This window comes from Lepisma saccharinum, chromosome 3 (genome assembly GCF_977018435.1).
Source record: "Lepisma saccharinum chromosome 3, izLepSacc3.1, whole genome shotgun sequence".
In the NCBI taxonomy this organism is placed as follows: domain Eukaryota; kingdom Metazoa; phylum Arthropoda; class Insecta; order Zygentoma; family Lepismatidae; genus Lepisma; species Lepisma saccharinum.
Genome location: NC_139231.1, coordinates 123,578,951 through 123,597,700, shown reverse-complemented (window position 1 = coordinate 123,597,700; position 18,750 = coordinate 123,578,951). Strand labels below are relative to the sequence as shown.

General features: G+C 38.3%; 1 long non-coding RNA gene across 1 annotated transcript in view; it reads right to left on the bottom strand.

The window, feature by feature from the left end:
• Positions 1–18,750, bottom strand: part of LOC145985991 (uncharacterized) — a 51,701-nt gene that overhangs the window by 2,845 nt on the left and 30,106 nt on the right. Inside the window, exon 2 of the long non-coding RNA XR_014441474.1 lies at positions 8,546–8,681. This is a non-coding gene — a long non-coding RNA (uncharacterized LOC145985991). The remainder of the gene's footprint in view (positions 1–8,545; positions 8,682–18,750) is intronic.

Genomic DNA, 18,750 nt, shown 5'->3' with positions numbered 1-18,750 from the left:
TTGTTTCCAATTAGTCTAGAAGGAAAATCACACCTTGTACTGTAATGAGAAACCTTTCACACTTTTGCAGATAATTGGTCAACACCATTGTCACAATAATACGTAACAAAGCATAATATGAAACTGGAAATGATGTGGTTCATTTCACTCATAGGGTCATTCCATGTCAAATCAACCAATTTTTTAAAAAATGGTTGCATGACCATTTTAGAAAAATTTCATTTTTAGTACATACTTTTGTACACATATCTAGATATCAAAACCAATGTTAAAAAAAATATATTGTCTTTAGTTCTCCTGGGGCAGCCATTTTTCCAACATGGCGCATGGCTTTTTTTTGCTCATGTAGCAGTATACAGAAACCTTAATATCTCAAAAACCATTAAAGCTAGAGACCTGAAACAAAATTCATTTTGTAGCTAATGAAGTATACTTCCTATGATATTCAGGTATGTTTTGCTTGAAATTGCATCGTAAGTACGAAAATTATGGTGGAAAATGGGGTAACAATAGTTAAAAAATTGCATTTTTAAACCCAACTTTTTTAATGAAGGGGTTTAGTCTAAGGCTTGATTTTTTTTTCATGTGTAGACCTACCTGCAGGGTGTCTGTAAATAAAATATCAATGCTTAGAAATGCACCCCCTTTTTACGTCATGGGCTCAAACATGGCCGTTCATTGAATTTTGACAGGTTTTGGGGTTAAATCTCTCAGATGGGTCCCCTTTAAAAATTCTGAAATTTGGCACAAAGAGTAGGTGTGTTGATGGGGGTCATACTATGCCAAATGAAGATGTAAATGTGGAATTTTAAGCTGTGTGTAGTCTTCAAGCACCAGGATTGACATCATCAAAAAAAACTGCCGTATTTCAACAATCGGGCTCAACAACAGACCCATGGAATGGGGGACTGAAGTTAAACAAAGAATGAAAGAAGGTGTTAGAAAGAGTGGAAAGGACAAGAGAGAAAGAGGAGAGGAGAAGGAAGAAAATGAAGGAAAAAGAGCGTGAGATATAAAGCCCAAACACATTCTACACATTATTTCAGTCGTTTACCGCCAGCATGTCGGACGGTCAGTGCAGCCTTCATGCAGCAGGTCCCGGCAAATTGCGTTAGAGGAAGTCCGTAACAGAAACAGCTTGTTTTGTAATGTTTCCACTTTTACACATTACAGTTACAATTACAATTGAAATAAGCACGTACCTTGTCGCAAGGATGCTGGAAAAGGTGTCCTCCCAAATACAAATATTTCTGGCACCTTATTTCTGATATCTAATCTTAGATTAGACATTGCTTACTGTTGACAGAAAGGGAAGACAGCATCCCGGCGCATGAAGCGAACCCGAACTGTAAAATGATATTTAAAAGTAATAATAGTGATCAATAACCTGGTGTGTTATAAGAGATATTGAAAATGACCTCCTTCAACAGCAATACAACACGTTTCTTAGGTTCAAGAGATCCTGTCTCTCGTAATTGCCTGACCACTTTTCTGCAAGAGTTCGTTTTCACGTAATTATCGTACATAAAAACTCGATGTTCAAGACTATATTTGTTTAGCAGAATAACTAATGAATGAATAACAATTAACACACAATAAAGCACTAGCACACCAACTCAATAACACAGTATAAACAAAACGTGAACATGAATGAGCGTAGACTTACGTCTGGTAGCCGACAGTGTTGCTAACCATTTTCCGGCAATGTCCCTACAGACGTAGTCAAAATCTCCCTACAACTGGCCAAATGTCCCTACGCAAAGTAAAGCGACTAAAAAAAAAAAAACACCTCATTAGCATGCAAAACAGAAGAGAAAATATACACATTTACTTACCAAATCTTTCTGCTCGGTGCCTCCACAATTAATGAAGGAGCGAATTTACAATACAGGACCCTTCCCCGATTTTTGTAATATTTTGCATACTCACTAATTGAGGCCTCCTAATCACGAATTTGAAGTTAAAATTTGGGGGTCACCTGTAGAAATTGCAAAATAAGTGAATTTGAGTGGTCATTATTTACCGGAATATTTTGTGTTTCTAATACTTAAAAAACGAAATATACATTCCTGATATTACTACTACCCCAAATTTTAACTATGTTTGCCTATCTTAATCTAACCTAACCTTACTGTGAATGGTTTGTGGGGCTACCCGTGCATGGTTTTTCGATCCCAAATTTTAATTATGTTTGCCTTGCCTAACCTAACTTAACCTAACCTTACCGAGAATGGTCAGTGGGGCTATCCGTGAATGGTTTTGCGCTAATTGTGATTACGAACCGATACAAAATCTTATTTTCGTAGCACTTGAACGGCAAATGTTCATCATCGAAGATGCCATTTTCGTATCCTGCAATTTTACGATCGATGCACTGTTGCCAAACTTACCTGTAATCAAATCAGTCCACATTCCACATGTTCTTCTACATCGTGATTGTCACTGTCACATGTAATCATCTTCTTTAGGCAATATACCGAAATCCATAAGTTTATTAATTACCCCACGAAATCCTCCTGCACACTTCACCTAAAAATCTGTACAACACTAACAACTTTTTTACTGTTCTCTTCCGCCATTCTTTCATGATCCATGCTCTCCAAGTACGAAATCAACAGTGTGGCAACGCTGTAGACAGCGTAACTAATTGCGAACGTCAATTGTTCATATCGACAAATATGGCTACCATACTTGTATACGGAGAATCATATGCGAGAATTGAAATCCTTATTTTACAACTTCTACACGTTAATGAACAATTTTTTCACATCACCTCAACATGTTAACTTGAGATAAATCATCACGACTAATTATTTCGTGAGTATAAGACGTAGCATAGAAATTACAGAAGGGTCCGGTATTGTAAATTTTTGCCTTAATGAATAATAAGGGTGTGCGGGACAAAATGTTTTGGGTCGGGATGGGAATTTTTCTTAAACCTTGGCCGGGAAATTTTCAAAATTTCCCGAAGCTCAGGAAATCTCGAATTCTACACGTAATTTTCACTTGAAGAGATTGTTTTTGCATTTCTAGAATAAAAACTTACAATTTATGATAAGTTCCAGAAACTTACAATGCAGAAAACGTCGAGAATTAACGACTTTTTAAAGTGACCATTCGGTATTTCCCGACTGCTTGGGATCCCGAAAAGTCAGGAGGTCATTTTTTTTCCCGATCCCGGTCCCGACTTTTCGGGATCCCGCATATTGAATAACATTGAGTCATTTACTGTTGATTATGTTATTTGAAGTCATACATGCTGCTGCTGTGAAGAGATAGATGTTGGTTGGTGATGCTGTATTTCATGCAGTCTTTAACAATTCTGGTCCCATTTTATTTCTCTTTTTTGTTTTTGTATCACTTAGGTAACATTGAAAATATTATTTCCATTCCACGTTAGAATGTGGCAATGTTAGCACTATTTTCGCGAGAGTGGAAATGTTTTCAAAAAAGAACTTGCCTTGAAAGTTCTCGGTAACCGATAACATGTTCCAAAATTCTGATGGAGATTTGTTAGTTGGTTGTTTTTTCTCCTCCTCACTAAAGTATCCAGATAAACTAATCCATTCATTCCAAACCGAGCACGAAGAAATTGCAACTGACTGGCGAGTAAGCTCTGCACCTTTGCACAATAAAATGTTGTTTTCCAAGATTGAAAAAAGTCCCTACATTTTCCCTCATTTGGCAAAATCTGTCCCTACGTGGGAGAAATATAGTGAAAAGTCCCTACGGTTGGCATCACTGCTGACACTGTCGCATTTGTGCAGTATGAAGCGCCATCTCGCGGCTGACAACTCCCCCGATAAGCTGCCGGTTCTCTCGCGACAACTGAGGATAAAGTAGCGATGTCTAATCTAAGATTAGATGTCAGAAATCAGGTGCCAGAAGGGTGTTTTTGGGAGGACACTTTTTCCAGCATCCTTGCGACAAGGTACGTGCTTATTTCAATTGTAATCGTAACTGTAATTGTGAAAAGTGGAAACATTACAAAACAAGCTGTTTCTGTCACGGACTTCCTCTAATGCAATTTGCCAGGACCTGTTGCATGAAGGCGGCGCCGACTGGCAGACACGCTGGCGGTAAACGACTGAAATAACCTCCCTGTATATGGAAGTAAATATGTTTAGCCTTTTAGGTGAAAGTACAATTGACAAGTGAAAGCCACCTGCTAGAAAGTTCCAGAACAACTTTCTAATAGTCTGGAGGGAGTAATGTTTTGTGTATGTATAATGCCCTGTTTTTGTATCTTGTTACTTTTGTACTTGATACAGAGTCTGAAGAAGACCTTGCTAGAAGGTTGAAACGTTACGTTTAGTTTGTTTTTAATAAAATAAATTACTGCCTTGGTCAGCATATTTATTTTTTCATAATCATGGAAACAAGGCTTAATGGTGTTATAGGAGAAAGTTTATGTGGAAATCACTACAACAATATATGGTATCCCGAGGAAGATTCTGACACTTATCAAAGACGTGTATGATGGCTTCAAACGTCAGGTTATACACGAAAGCAAACTTACAGATAATACAGAAGTGAACTCTGGTGTACGACAAGGTTGCATTCTGTCACCAACTATATTTTTATTGGTTTTGGATAGGGATAGTCATGAGAAGAGTGACAGAAGGAAGAAAAAGAGGTATCCAATGGGCAGGGCTCGAAAAATCCCGGTCGCCAGGTCGACTGTAAATTTCAGCCTGGCGACTGATGTTTTCCTGTAATATTGCCGTTTTTAAATTTGAATGTACGAAATTTTGAAGATTCTAAGTTCAATTTGCAATACAGTATAAATGATTTTTTTATCAACGTTGTGAACATTCCATGGAATCAGTTGGCAAGCACTTCGTAATTAAATGCTCACATGATTCAGCCATGTTTTGAATTCAGTGATGCTGCTTATGCAGAATTGCTAGTAGGTGGTTCCTGGCGCCTGATTTTCAGAGCTGGCGCGTAGCTCTGAAGATTTTTCGAGCACTGCCAATGGGATATAGCTGATAGGTTAGAGGACTTGGAATTTGCTGATGACATTTGCCTCCTAACCCAAAAATTCAAAGACATGGATGCAAAACTGAAACAACTTGAAGAGGAAGCAAGAAGAGCTGGATTACACTTCAATGTAAATAAAACAAAGGAAATGAGGGTAAATAACAAAAATAAAGAAGGGCTAAAACTGTACAACATTGAGATAGAACAGGTTGACTGAGAAGTGTAGTCACAAATGATGGTGGAGCAGATAATGATGTCCAAAGTCGAGTTAAAAAAAAGCAAATGGAGCCTTTTTACAACTATACCCAATATGAAAAAATAAGATCTCCAGAGATACAAAAATCTGCATTTTCAATACGAATGGTAAGTCGGTCCTGCTTTATTTTTGCGAGACATGGAGAATGACCCAGCAGATTATACCGGGTTTTCGTAAATGATTGTCGGGGTTTCCTCATTGTTGTAACCGATTTGGGTGAATGACACGGTGAACAAAAATGCACGATATTCTTGAGAAACTCAACAAGTTTTGTTCCTTATTTGTTTCATAGACCTCTGTTTCCAGATTCTTCCGCTAGGCGGCAGTTTTCCAAAATGGCGGATATTGCTAGTGAGAAGGCGTTGTGTGTCCTTGAATATCACGCAACGAGGTCCGTTACAGTTGTGCAACGACATTTTCGTGCGCGATATCGGAAAGATGTACCGTCAGACAATTCGATTAGAAGGTGGTATGCACATTTAAAAGAAAAGGATTGCATTTGCAAAGGCAAAAGCAGTGGTCGACCATCAGTGCCTGAACATGATATGGAGCGAGTTCGTGAAACCTATCTACGGAGCCCGAAGAAATCGATTCCTGCTGGATCCAAGGAACTGAACATTCCGAAGACAACATTATGGAGTGTTCTACGAAAACGGCTCAACTTGAAACCATACCGCCTAAGTCTCCATCAAAAGCTAACACGTAACGACCGTCGTGTACGGGAAACGTTCGCCAGCGATATGCAAAATCTCATGACTGACGATGACAATTTCATCGAGAATTTCGTTTCCACTGACGAGGCGACATTCCACCTTGGAAAAGTAAACACACACAATGTGCGCATATGAGGAACGGAAAATCCTCATCAGTTTGTTGAATTGGTTCGGGACTCGCCTAAAGTGAATATTTTTTGTGCTGTGTCACAAGAAAAGGTGTACGGTCCATTCTTCTTCATGGAGAAAACGGTTACGGGATTGACATTCCTGGATATGTTGAATGAGTGCCTACTTCCTCAAGTGGAAGAAGATTCTAACACCTTCATCATGCAATTGGATGGAGCCCACCTCATTTCCACTGTGAAGTGCGATCATTGCTCAACAAAAAATTACCACAACGTTGGATTGGGCGCGGGAGTGATGAGGATGAAAACCTTTTATCATGGCCGCCTCGTTCCCCTGATCTTTCTCCTTGCGATTTTTTTCTCTGGGGATACGTAAAAGATACCGTTTACTATCTTCCATTACACACTACCATCGAGGAACTGAAAACACGCATAACGAATTCCATCAACAGTGTTACACGTGATATGCTATCCCGAGTGTGGCAGGAAATGGACTATCGCTTAGATATCTGCAGGATATCGCGAGGCGAGCACATGGAACATTTGTGACTTCGTCATAAAAATTTGTTGAGTTTTCTAACATTTTGCAAAAAATTGCATGTATCTACCTTTGTTACGTAAAATACAGTGCTTGTTTGTAACCCCGACAATCATTTACGAAAACCCTGTACATAAGCTGCGAATTTTTGTTAATAGATGCCTACGGCAGATAATAAATATAAAATGGCCTGACATAATAACGAATGAAGACCTATGATATCCAGATAAAAAACAGGAAGTGGAAATGGATTGGACATACTCTTCGGACACCTGCTGGATCCATAGAGAAATCTGCATTAGATTGGAATCCTCAGGGGAACCGAAGATGTGGTCGACCTAGGAAGACCTGGAAAAAATCAATTGAAGCAGCAGTCTTGGGAAATGGGAAAATCATGGAATGAAATTAAGAAGATGGCTGTCAACAGGACCAGATGGAGAAGTTTGAAAAATGCCCTATGCTCCAAAAGGAGCAACAGGAATTAAGTAAAGTTGTCAATTCCTCGCATTTAATGCACTCAACTGTCAAGTTTAACAATGAAAGTAAGTAAAAGGTGGAAGAAAATTCATGAAAAAATGTACTTAAAAAAAAGATGGAAATGAAATTAACTGAGGCGAAGACAGTATTATTTTAATTCAATCACTTGATTCAAAGCCCCTCTTTCTTGATTTGGAAACAGTGTGTTACCCCCTCAGGGAAGGGTTGAGGAATGTAAGACCTCCTTCCTCACTCACTTTGGCAAATTTAATTGCAAAGTCGACATTGAGTATGTGGACTGGAAAAATAAGGAAAATTCCAAAGCAACAAAAATAATTTTCTTTCCGCGACAGCCGAGAGAGGGAGTCATCTGCTTTATTACTAATAAGACAGTAATTGCCTTCTGCATTTAAGAGCACCTGCTAATAAAAAATCAAAAGCATAGAAATTATTCTCTAAAATGTCAGTTTGTCTGTATGATGACTTTCAAATTGTTTACTTTTAATATGAAAATGAGGGATAGGTAACGGTATGCCATTGCTCTTCTATAGTGAAACCACATGAAAAAGAACTTGTGCAGACCTGCAACTCCTGTGCATCATACTCCCACGTGGAGAGGAGGAGCATACTTCCTTATAGCTCGAGTTGAACAGATGACGGGAAAGGTGCATAAAGGATTTTGGCCGAAGGTTTTTTTGCTTGTGGTCGCTCTATAGCATGATGTAGAACCCAAAAATAGAACAGTAAAACCTGTAGAATTCATGTCGGCTGAATGAATGTCTTCGTAGATAACTGATAATAACAGTTTCTCACAAAATAAATATTTTTAAAATACCTAGGTATAAATAAATATATACGCCATTAATAACAAATACTAACAAAATATTTCCCTTGTAAAATGTGTACGCAGTTCCTGATATACATACTCGCGTGCGTCATAAAGTGTTTGACTTTAATACGCTTCATAGTCACATAGCAGAATCCGCTTTTGGCGGAAACTGGAGCATGATGATTATCTAGGTTGGAAAAACTAACCTGGACAATGTCCAAGCTGCTTCATTAAAAAAGTCACGCATCTGTCATTTACATTCAAATGAATGTAATTAATGAGAAACCTCCTGTTTTTTCTGCCACGATTACAGTACCACACTGCACTGTTACTCGCAAATTAGATAACAGATTTTATATCCCTCACCGGGGAGCGACAGAGATGAAAATTTGCCTTTGTTGAAAGGTACTCTCGGGTCTAGAAGAGGGGAAATACCTTCATGAAATTCACACCACAGATCCCAAAAAGCTGGAATTAATCAACTGTACAGTTTAAAATGACTGAGATCCTGTTTCCATAATTCAAAGTATGCACAAGTAAGACAGTTTGAAGTTGACACTAGTTTCTCTATCATGTCTAAAACTTTTTTGTAAAAATAATAAAATAAAATTGAGTACTCACATGTCATTCATTCCATTGCACTACATTTTCAGCTAATTTTGAAGTGTTTTTTCTTGAAATGTAGTTGTTGACCAAAGGGTTGCATGGTGTGGTTTGCACTTCTCGTGAACTGGTGTAGAGGACAAGGAAGAGGGACCTAAAAAAAAGAAAATTAATATTACAATACAATAAGTATCAGTATATTAAGTAACATTTTGCTTCAAAAAGTATGTGACCGATGATACCACGAATAGACCTAGCATAACTGAAAATACTAACACAAAAACCTACAACCATAAATTAAAAAGATCGCAGCAGGTCAAACACCAAAAGTAGGCAGAAACTGAATGCTTTGCAACTGTACAGATTTGAAATTTGTAGAACGTGAATGTGTTGCCATGAAATTTAATATTGATGACTCAGGGAAGTTATGCTTCAAAATATTTAGCTGCTTTAGGTGTGTTTTCACTAATACATATTTTTAAAAAAAATAATAAATTGAGGGTGATTCCAAAGACTGATTTTCACAAGTTCTGTGGGAGGATTAGGAAGGGTTTTAGAACACTGGAAATAAATGGTAACACTGTTAAGCCTTGTTTCCATGTTAATAAAACATTAAAATGCTGACCAAGGCAAAATTCATTGTGCAAAAAATATACACTAAAAACATAACGTTTCCACCCTCTAACAGGGTCTTCTTCAGACGAAGATTCACAATAAATTTATTGTTAGGCAAGTGAGATTAATTTATTTAATCTTTAATTAATTTAATAAATTTATTTTGAATCTTGGCCTGAAGAAGACCCTGTTGGAATGTGGAAACATTACGTTTTTAGTGTATATTTTTTATAAAATAAATTTTGCCTTGGTCAGCATTTTAATGTTTTATGAAAATAAATGTGGAAATTTGAAGCTTGGAGAAACTACCTCAGTTCAAATTTCGCAAGTACTATTTACAGAAGAAATAATGATTTGAAAAGTAGCTTTCATGAGCAACCAGGCTTCAGATCACGCAAGCATTCCTGATTTTCAATTGTATTATGTTGTTGTTGTTTTCCTGCTGTTACTGTTTCAATATAAAATGGTCATTCAGTACTGTGTCTGAAACTTTAGATAAAATAAATAAATGAAAGCCATCAGGAATTGGTACCCTTGACCCCATGTACCCTCTGGAGAAAGTGAAATATTTTGCATGGTTTATGAAGATTTTGTTCTTTATGAAAGTTTTCAGTTGATTTTTGCACTCGGAAATGTGTTCTTGTGAAGTAAAGTACGTCTGTTACTTTGCCATGTTATTTTACCATGTAGCAGAGCAGCCAGAAGGTTTTGCGCCAAAACGACTTTCCACAACAGCAGCTATAATTTTAAGTAGTTGGGTTAGGATTGCTAGGTTTGGTACCGATAGTTATTTTCGACATGTTCTTTTGCTATTTTAGTGGGCCATACTTTGGGATCAAATATCTCAGTTATTTGTGCTATCCTAATGCTGTAACCACTTTTATATTAGGTAAAACATTGAAATTATCGATTAAAAAAAAAATATTGACATAATTCTCAAGGGGATACAGTAGGTCAACAGCCCCTCAGGAATCTAACACCCCTTTACAGGTCATGAGACATAGGTAGCAGCAACAGCAGTTCATATCCAAGATGACAGTAAAAGCAAGAAAAGTTGTTGGGCAACTAGTTTACACATACAGAAGGAAAATTAATCATTCTCCAGAAAATATGTAGTAAATACTCACCAAGCAGATGAAGTATATGTTAGCAGACAGAAATATACATCAAACTACATAAAAATGCAGAAATAAAGAAAATCTTGGGCCAAATAGAGAAACAAATTGCGTAAGCTTATGGCAATTAACCTAGCCTTCCAATGTAAGGATTTTTGAAGAGAATGATATTTCTTCACCTTCTACTATACTACTGTAAAACTAAATGTGTTACAATTATGTAGTGAATGTGTAGGGAAACATTGCATACTACTTGAGAAAAACGGATCAGCTCAAAGGATATGATGCTGCAAGTCAAGAAGGAATTATGTACACTACCTAGACACTTAACACTAGAATGGCAGTAGGGAATCAAAATGACCCCTACCATTGCCGTTTCTTTAATAACTATCCCCATTTTATTATTATTTCCTCGAAATCTTGTGACTTTTCATAATTCTTAGTCCTTTTAAAGACGGTAGCTATATCGAAATCTACAAAATATAATTTCATTCTGTGAAATTTCATTTTATACCCCTAGAACAGCGGGAGGAGTCAATTTGACCCCTGGAAAGTCTCATTTATGCATGGTGCAATATCAGTGCTAGGTTCTGGTTTCTGTGTTTTGCATGTTCCCACTTGTCACAGTTTACATGTCGTCATGTAGGTGGTGTTCTTGGACCGGGAATGCCATCTCTGAACATGTTGCATCATGTAGCAGTTTCTCGTGATGAAATCTTGCCTATTCTGTAGTGTCCAGTTGTTGATTATTATACAATTTATTTGTAATCAAAATGCATCAGAAACCACCTAAACACTTTGATTATAATACACATAAAGCACAGAAAATAATATAAATTAGAAATAATTAATTCTAAAATAATTAGAATTTTAAGTGCATTTCTAATGAGGGGTCATAATGACTCCTTTCCGCTGATCTAGGGGTTATCAGATCCTTCACCGTTCTAGTGTTAGTGCCTAACTTTTTCACGTGCCCATTTCGTGAAAGCATTATTAAGACTGAGTAATTGTAATAATAATAAAATAATAATTGTAAGTATCTTGACCAGATTAGCTTTGGTTGTGTTAGCACTTTTGTCACCAGGTGATGCATTAAAGGACAGGGCATGTAGAATATGGGAGTGTAAGTCAGACTTATTACCATTTGACACTTGAATTAGCTGCACACATGCATTGTTTTATCATATAAAGTACTCAATTAAGTTTTCTTTAGATTAACATTGGGTACAGTTCAACTCAAACTGTGTATACCTATTTATAAGCGAAAATGGAAAATGAGTACAGGCACAGACAAAACAAGTACCATGAGTGCAGAGACCGGTATTTCCGAAGATTAATTATAATGTGTTTTTTAATACTGCTGCAATGGATATTGTTTTACACTATTTGTGGAGATTGATGGAAATTTCTGAAAATATAATTCTTTTACAATTGACGTATTTGTTCATAGGAACATCACAATCTACTACTACACTCATGCTCATAAATTAAGGATAATGTTGAATCTTGTACAAAGAAATATTTGATGTGTACGTTGCAGCTTGAAATGATGTCTGGGTACTGTCCCAAAGAACCTGTGTTGACTATGACCTTGATCCAGTATGTGGTGGCGATGTAAGCAGACAAATGACTCACAGGAACTAAACTGCTGACCAGAGCACAGTGCCTATAGGAAGTGTGCAGTTGTGTTCGGTTGTGCGAATGGTGAGTGTGTGTGTGAAATGGCTCAACGAACACATATTGATGATGTAATGAGGGGAAGGATACTTGGGCGGCTAGAGGCGGGCCAAAGACAGCAGGTCGTGTCACAGGTGCTCCATGTGCCACAAAGTGTCATCTCACGATTATGGCAACGATTCCATCAGACTGGAAACGTGTCTCGGCACTACAGCATTGGACGTCCGCAGTGTACAACACCACGAGAAGACAGGTATCTCACCGTAAGTGCCCGGAGACACTGACTGAGTACTGTCGGGGGCCTTGCTCGAGACCTTGCAGCTGCCACTGGAACAGTTGTTTCCAGACACACTGTGTACAGATGACTCAAGAGGCACGGTTTATTCGCCCGGAGGCCTGCAATTTGCATTCCACTGTCACATGGTCACAGAGTAGCCCGTAACAACTGGTGTAGAGAACACAGGACATGGACAATGGAAGAATGGTCTCAGATACGCTGTCCAGGTATAGTCTCAACAATGATTCTCGTCGTGTAACCATCTGTCGTGAACCAGGAACCAGATACCGACCCGGTACCATCGTCGAAAGGGACCAGTATGGAGGTGATGGTGTCATGGTGTGGGGTGGCATTACCCTGGGTTCACGTACACCCTTGCATATCTTCGACAGAGGTACTGTAACAGGTCAGGTGTACCGGGATGTTATTCTGCAAGAATACGTTCGTCTTTTCAGAGGCGCAGTCGGTCCTACGTTCCTCCTGACGGATGACAATGCCAGGCCACACCGAGCTGCTATTGTGGAGGAGTACCTTCAAACAGAAGACATCATACGAATGGAGTGACCTGCCTATTCCCCTGACCTCAACTCAATCAAACATGCTTGGGATGCTCTAGGCCGACGTGTAGCCGCACGTCTTCCACCTCCTTGGACTCTTCAAGAGCTCCGACAGGCACTGGTGCAAGAATGGGAGGCCATACTCCAACAGCTGCTGGACAACCTCCTCCAGAGTATGCCAAGCCGTTGTACTGCATGTGTCAATGTGCATGGGCATCACATTCCATACTGAAACCTGTGCACATGCTCAAAGAACTGTGAAACAACATTTTACAATCTCCCTTGCTTTGTATCATATGTGCGCTCTTTGGTTTTTCTCACGTTTTCTGCAATAAACAGGGTATGTGGATGTCTTTCTTGTGTGTTCAACATGTGTCTGTGCTACCAGAACTAGTTTGTTTCAGTGCTGTATCGTGGGGCACCAAAACCTCTATTATCCTTAATTTATGAGCATGAGTGTACAATAATGGCCACAACTATTTTCACCAGGTCGTGAGAATAGCATATACCATAACATTGTCTTTTATCTTACTTTATTATATTAATTGGCGATGTTGCTGAACTTACTGCTAAGAAGTTATTTTAAATGTTAAGTGACTACTACTGTCACCAGGAGTGAGAATAGAAGAAAGTGCAGTACTACTTCCGTATAGTGGAGACACCTAGAAATTACATTTACAAGTACTTACTGTTCTTCCTTTTCTCGGTTCTCTAACATGCAATATGGCGATAGTGTACTGGTTCATCGTGCGATGTGGCAGTGTTTTGTCGATTTGGAGTGTGAATGCAGTGTTTCAACCTTATTCACCGAAAAATACCTAATTTCGTGGCCAGATTGGAAATTATGCGAATACCTCATTAGCCCCACAAACCATCGACTTTAGCCCCACAAACCATTGACATTAGCCCCACAAACCATTGACGTTAGCCCCACAAACCATTTCTGGTAAGGTTAGGTTTGGTTAGGCAAACATAGTTAAAAAACTTCACGACTCATTCTAGACACGTCATCTTCTTGCGAAAACATAGCATGGTTAGCAACATTTATTGTGGGTTATGTCATCTAAAACATGTGAACATCCTGTTCACGTGCAGAAAGCAAATGGCAGCAACAGCAATTCCGTGTCGGAGAGATATTTTCACAGAAGAAAACATGAACTAGCGTTGAAAAGGATAAAAACTACATTCCCGAACCTCATCAACGCTACAGAAAATGAATTCCGTAAGTACTTTCTTGTGTAAAAAGTAAGAAATCAGTCTCCACTATACAGAACTGTTACCGAAAGTGATTAAGACCAGAAACTGCATGACCAGTGAGAAGTATTTACAGAAGTAATTTTAATGCTAATAGCCCTAAACCTGACTTGCCTAACCTAACAACAAAGGCATTTAGGAATGTAATACCCCTTCATACTTGTGTCATGTGACATCAAGACATAACAGAACACCTTATGGTATTTTTCCAACTCCATTACGAGCAGAATAAAAGTACCAGTCTCCTGCAGGAAAATAAATGCACACCAACTTCATACACATACAACATCTAAAGAAGACACACATCCGTGTAGCATGCCAGGCCGGATGTAGATCATGCAGCTAGCTAGCTTCACCACCTGGTGAAGATAGTCACTTCGTGCAATAATTAGCTTAGCACCAAGATCCAAAACATCTGGTAATGATGTATTGCATTTAAGAAAAGAATGATGGTCTACACTACTTAAAATGTAGGCTCTATTATATTATGGTGAAAGTGTGAAAACCACTAGACATCTCCATAAATACCTGACTCTGGCTACATATTTTATTATAATAGTAGTACAACTGCTCCTAGATCTGATAACACAAAAGAGGGGAGGGGGGAATTGAGTTGTTGAATTAAAAAGATAGCATTATTGTTTAGCAAAGAAACTCGTGAGCAACAAACTATGAATACGACTTTTACATTCCTTCTACATAGGAAATCAAAGCCAAAGATGAACATCACGCAAAAAAAAAATAACCAATACAGTATATACCTACTTTCAACAGGATTCGCCCTCTTGTGCAGGGATCAAATTATGGTTTGCTTCTATGTGCCTTGGGTTTGCTTGCCAGCGATGTAATTCTTTTCTTTCACAATTCACATGGTTGAATTACAAGGCGCTGTATTTGAATCGAGTTGAAATAGCGCCATCTTGAAAATAGGTTAGTGTTGCCAAAGCAGATAGTGGAAAAAGCTAAATAGGAGCTAAAGTGGATTTAACCAGGGGTTTGCGAGATCGCGATAAGTTGGTACTGCGATCGGAATAAAAATTCCTGTATCCTGCCTTCGGGAAATGTTTGGTATCCCGAACAGTTGGGAAATCCTAAATGATTTTGTTTAAAAGTGTAAGTCTCTATGTTTTCTGTACTACAAGTACAGCGCCTACAAGTGTGGAATTCATTGAAATATGCAGTTTTTAATACCAAAAATTCCAAAACAATCATTTCAAGGGGGATAGAGTATGCAGAATTCGAGATTTTCCCAGTGTCAGGAAATTTCGAACATTTTCTGTCCCGAACATCGGGATTTTAAAACTTTTCCATCCCGATAAAGACTTTTCCGTCCCGTTAACACTCTCAAGTTAACTTCAAGGGTCTGCAGGACGGACGTTGCTGGAGATGAAAAAATATCCCAAGGTTCGAGACAGGAAATATTCAGAATATCCCGACACTGAAAATCTCGAATTCTACACATTATATCTTCCTGAAGCGATTGCCACGCTCCTGCGTTCAGTCAGAGAGTGTGATTCAGTCTTGCCTTCGCTCAATAAATACGGTTGCAACATGCCCGAGTTGTTTGTCTGTGCATGCCCCTTGCACGTTTTTGGTATTTTTTCTCTTTTAACGTTGCTTTTCTGACCGTCTTGAATGAGTGATGATTGACAAAATTGATGATGGCATGGCTCGAAAAATCCCGGTCGCCAGGTCTCCATGGCGACTAAAAATTTCAGCCTGGCGACTGTGATCTTTTGCTGTAATATGCACGAAATTTTGATGATTCTAAGTAAGTTAGCAAATTATTTTTTTATCAACGTTGTGAACATTCCATAGAGTTCGTAACAATTTCTTACCCTTTGTCCCCCGACACCCCATTTTCTGCTTTCTCAAATAATTTAACGATGTTTTGAATACCGTGATGTTCAGCATCTTATACAGTGTGTTTCAAAAGTCGCACAACCCAAACTTTGCAAATGTATATCATGAAAACCGTAAGAGATATATACACCGGATTTTCTGCATTATAAAGCCTCGCCCATTGAGATATTTTTCAACGCTTAAAATTATCAGTTCACTCCGTACAGAAAATTATATAATTAGTAACTGACGGAAAGAAATATTCAATTTTTTCCAGAAATGAACTTCTGAGTAAGAAAAATGTGTAAGAAATTATCGAAGGGTCATAATTAGACATTTGATGACTGATGCCATGTCAGTCTGTCATTTGCAACCACTATTGGTCATGTGCAACATTTGATGAATTTTTGACTGGCGATTTTATAAGTTGAGTGAAAAGTGCAATTTTTGGGACATATCTCCGTATATGACAACACTAGCAGGTCGAAATATTGCCAACAGTCGCATGCAACATGTGTCTAAGTATTGGCTATATATTTACGTGAAAAATCGTAAATCAAGAGTTTGTGCCGAAATTGAACTCTTGAGAGAATCCTAGACTGCCCTGGTTACAATCTTCGCTCACTTTCGTCGCTACTTTTCCCGTTTTTTAAAAATTGATTCAGCATGGCGTATTCATTGGAGCAGTGCGTGTGCATTGCTGAAGAGTATTTTACTACTCATTCTTACACTCATGTGCAAGAGATTTTCCAATAAAAATCTCCTGCTTCTGCTGTACCTCATAAAGCAACTGTTTTAAAACCGGTCAAACACCAACATATGATCCCACAAATTGTTTAAGAGTTGGTATTTATTGTTGAAAATCAGTTCTCAGATGTTTCCAGCAAATTAACAATGTTTTTTTAAAATAATGTAATTGCTTTTATTTAGATAAATGATAACATAAATTTATGAACCCAGTGATAGCCTACTGGATTAGTTTAGTGCAGAAAACCCGGTGTAAATATCTCTTACGATTTTCATGATACACATTTTCAAAGTTTGGATTGCGCGACTTTTGAAACATACTGTAGTATGCACAATTGGTAGTAGGTGGTTTCCTGGCGCCTGATTTTCAGATCTGGCGCCAAGCTTTGAAGAAAATTTTTCGAGCACTGGATGATGGAGAGACTCACAAATAACACCATTGACTAGGCCTGGGTTTGTTTGAGTTTGAGTTGGTGTTTTAAGTACACTTTATGCACACTAAGGCTAATCGGAACTGGACCTATAGTTTAAAGTGGAATTCGAACCACTATGTCCCTCCACCGGGTATTGAACCCGGGACCCCTTGATTACAAGGCAACGACGCTACCACTGCGCCATCGGGGAGGCCTGGATTCGAACCCGTGAACCGAGCTGGTTGTCCTTTGCACGTGCAAAGTTATTTCTGTTCACCTGGATGGAAGCACAAATGCTCATTCTGGTGGGGATGAATCTATTTTTTTTTAAAAAAAAAAATATTGTGTATGAGTCATTCCATGCCAAATCAACACAGATATGTGCAATTTGCAACCTGGCCATCTCCGATTTTAATGAAATTTGGAGAGTTGAAACTATGCATGGAACTTAGTAACTATGAAAATTTTTCGTTTCGTTTGTCTTGTAATTGTTAAATTATTCAAGGTCAAAGTTCACATAAATTACCCTTTTTTGAGCCCGCTTAGCTGTACTAAATGTACTGTAAGTCCACCCCTATTTCGCCTAGGAAGCTCAAATAAAGATTATTGTACAGGGAATTAAACAAGCTTTCCAGTGATATATGACAAGCCTACATTTGGATAAAAATATAGTTTTGTCGCGTGGCCTTGATCTTTGACCTTGAATATCTCAAAACATGTAATCACCAAAAATTGTGAAAAAAATATATTTGGTCCCTCATTCCATACTCTAAAACATATCAAGAAATCATTCTGGGACTGCAATGGGATCAGAAGGTACGAAATAATATGTGTGACTAATGAAAGCCTCATTACATGAACTATGACGAGTCAAATGTCCCTTAACACCCCCTACAAAATGTAAATGAGTTATCCTGGGTATAATTGTTCATGAAAGAAAAAGGTTAGGCACAGGGAGATCTCTAGCTGTGTGTGTCAAGCGCAGGTCCGGAATATTGTTGACTGCCATATTGAATTCAACGCAAAAATTTCAAAGGAAAGGGGGTGCTGTGATATATCAAATCAGGCTAGAATTTCACGAGAAATAAAGCAGCTAAGACTTTCCCAACGTATCTTTAGCCAGCAAAAAGTTATAGGCATATCTTTCACTTACGATATATGCACATTATAACGTTGTCAATGTTCCTGTGAGCACAATCATTGACGTCTCTCACACTCACATAGAGCATTTAGCAATGTAGCAGGTGCAACATCATCGCAATCTCAGATAGTCAATATCACAGACTTTTAGTGCATGCACAATTCTCTTCAAATGTTTCTGAAAGTAAAAGTCCTCCTAAGATGTTAGATCTGGGGAATGTGCAGGCCTTTTAATAGATCCCTGTTTGCCCATCAACCTACCTAGAAATTTACCATGAAGAAATTGCCACAATGTCCACATAGTGTGGTCACACACTGTCGTGTTTCAAAACTCTGGAAAAGTGCCATATCCCTTAAGCAAGGATGAAAAACCTGTTCACTTAACAAATCCATGAAGCCCTCACCATTTAAGGTTCCGTTGTTGAATATGAACCAACCATTCCCATTCTCCATGCACTATACCACATCATTAGCTTACCAGCAACAACCATTCGGCTGGGATCTGTCTACTGTGGATTATCAAATCACAGGTATTGCATATTCTTTTTATTAACTTCACCGTGAACATAAAAATTAGTCTCGTCAC